This window comes from Pelophylax lessonae (genome assembly GCF_965119305.1).
Source record: "Pelophylax lessonae genome assembly, contig: HAP1_SCAFFOLD_289, whole genome shotgun sequence".
In the NCBI taxonomy this organism is placed as follows: Eukaryota; Metazoa; Chordata; class Amphibia; order Anura; family Ranidae; genus Pelophylax; species Pelophylax lessonae.
The window spans coordinates 200,713-203,459 of NW_028120054.1; positions in this window are offsets into that span (position 1 = coordinate 200,713).

A 2,747-nucleotide genomic window follows, 5' to 3' on the forward strand; every position below is an offset into this window, starting at 1 on the left:
CACGCACATGAACTTTAATGTCATCCCAATCTTAGTAAGTAGGGTTCAATATGGAGTTGGCCCACCCTTTGCAGCTATAACAGTTTCAACTCTTCTGGGAAGACTGTCCCCAAGGTTTAGTAGTCCGAGTGTGTCTATGGGAATGTTTGACCATTCTTCCAGAAACGCATTTGTGAGGTCAGGCACTGATGTTGGACAAGAAGGCCTGCCTTACAGTCTCTAATTCATCCCAAAGGTGTCCCTTTGGGTTGAGACCAGGACTCTGTGTACGCCAGTCAAGTTCCTCCACTCCAAACTCTCACATCCATGCCTTTATGGACCTTGATTGTGCACTGGTCTAAATAATTTGGTGGAGGGGGGGGGATTATGGTGTGGGGTTGTTTTTAGGGGTAAGTTTGGTCTTTTAGTTCAAGTGAATGGAACTCTTAAGACGTCAGCATACCAAGATATTTTGGACAATTTCATGCTTCCAAATTTGTGGGAACAGTTTGGGGATGGCCCCTTCCTGTTCCAACATGACTGCGCATCAGTGCACAAAGCAAGGTCCATAAAGACCAGGGTGAGCGAATCGGAGGTGGAAGAACTTGACGTATTTTTTTTTTTTAACTCCTTTCTTGCCCTTGTAGCCCCCTTTTGGCAGGGCTGGTCGAGAAAGGAGCCCTCCCTTAAAGGGTAACTGCACTTTCGTGGGGGGAATAAAATAGCAAATAAAGAAAAAAACAATATAGCGTATACAATTGTGACACATTCATATTGTAATTGAATGTTATTAAAAATGACCTTTCCTTTTCAATCTGCAATCTTCTGAAAATGCAATGCAATATGGCTACCTGAAGCTGTTTTGTACACAGATTGTGTACTGACCACACCCCAGAAAAAAAATGTCCTGCTTGTGTGATTGGCTCACCAATTTTCCCAAAAGTATGTATAAGATACAAGTCAGATTTCTGGCATTCCCTGCAACAAAATTTCATTTTTGGTGAGATACTCCCAATAGGAACACGTCTAAAGGGATGCAGGTCCAGCGGATTTCCTCATTGGAGCCCTGCAGCTGCCACAGCTGACAGATAATTATGAAACCACTCCCATTTGACCCACTCATCACAGAGGCACAGAAGAACAAACAATGATTTCTTCAGAACAATAAACGTTAGAAATCTGCAACAATGTTTGTTAAAATCCTTGCAATGTACAGAGATTACCATGTACATTGCCATAACCCCGGTAATTAACATCAAAGTAGCGTCGTAAATACACAGTGGGCGGTCCGTAAGTGGTCAAGGATAAATCACCAATCATAACCGTCATCTATAGCATACTTGATCTGGTGAACAATTTTGTCCTTTGTCCTTCCCAATGCGTATCAGGTATACACATACACATGTCCTGGTTTCGTCATCACACCTCATTCCAATTCAATTTTCTGTTTTTTTGTTTTTGCCCTGTGTGTGTGTGTATATTAATATATTAAGTATCTCACAAAAGTGAGTACACCCCTCACATTTTTTTTATATTTTATTATATCTTTTCATGTGACAACACTGAAGAAATGACACTTTGCTACAATGTAAAGTATTGAGTGTACAGCTTGTATAACAGTGTAAATTTGCTGTCCCCTCAAAATAACTCAACACACAGCCATTAATGTCTAAACCGCTGGCAACAAAAGGGAGTACACCCCTAAGTCAAAATATCCAAATTGGGCCCAAAGTGTCAATATTTTGTGTAGCCACCAATATTTTCAAGCACTGCCTTAACCCTTTTGGGCATGGAGTTCACTAGAACTTCACAGGTTGCCACTGGAGTCCTTTTCCACTCCTCTATGACGACATCACGGAGGTGGTGGATGTTAGAGACCTTGTGCTCCTCCACCTTCGAGTTGAGGATGTCCCACAGATTCTCAATAGGGTTTAGGTCTAGAGAAATGCTTGGCCAGTCCATCACTTTTACCCTCAGCTTCTTTAGCAAGGCAGTGGTCATCTTGGAGGTGTGTTTGGGGTCATTATTATGTTGGAATACTGCCCTGCGGCCCAGTGTCCGATAGGAGGGGATCATGCTCTGTTTCAGTATGTCACAGTACATGTTGGCATTCATGGTTCCCTCAATGAACTGTAGCTGTAGCTCCCCAGTGCCAGCAGCACTCATGCAGCCCCAGACCATGACACTCCCACCACCATGCTTGACTATAGGCAAGGCACACTTGTCTTTGTACTCCTCTTCTTTTTCCTGCCGCACACGCTTGACACATCTGAACCAAATATGTTTATCTTGGTGTCATCAGACCACAGGACACGGTTCCAGTAATCCATGTCCTTAGCCTGCTTGTCTTCAGAAAACTGCTTGTACATCATCTTTAGAAGAGGCTTCCTTCTGGGACAACAGCCATGAAGACCAATTTGATGAAGTGTAAAATGTATGGTCTGAGCACTGACAGGCTGACGCTGACCCCCACTCCTTCAACCTCTGCAGCAATGCTGGCAGCACGGCACTCCGACGTCTATTTCCCAAAGACAACCTCTGGATATGATGCTGAGCATGTGCAGTCAACTTCTGTGGTCGACAATGGCTAGGCCTGTTCTAAGTGGAACCTGTTCTGTTAAACCGCTGTATGGTCTTGGCCATTGCGCTACAGCTCACTTTTAGGGTCTTGGCACTCTTCTTATAGCCTAGGCCATCTTTATGTAGATCATCAATTCTTTTTTTCCAGATCCTCCGTTCTTTGCCGTGATGAACTTCCAGTGACCAGT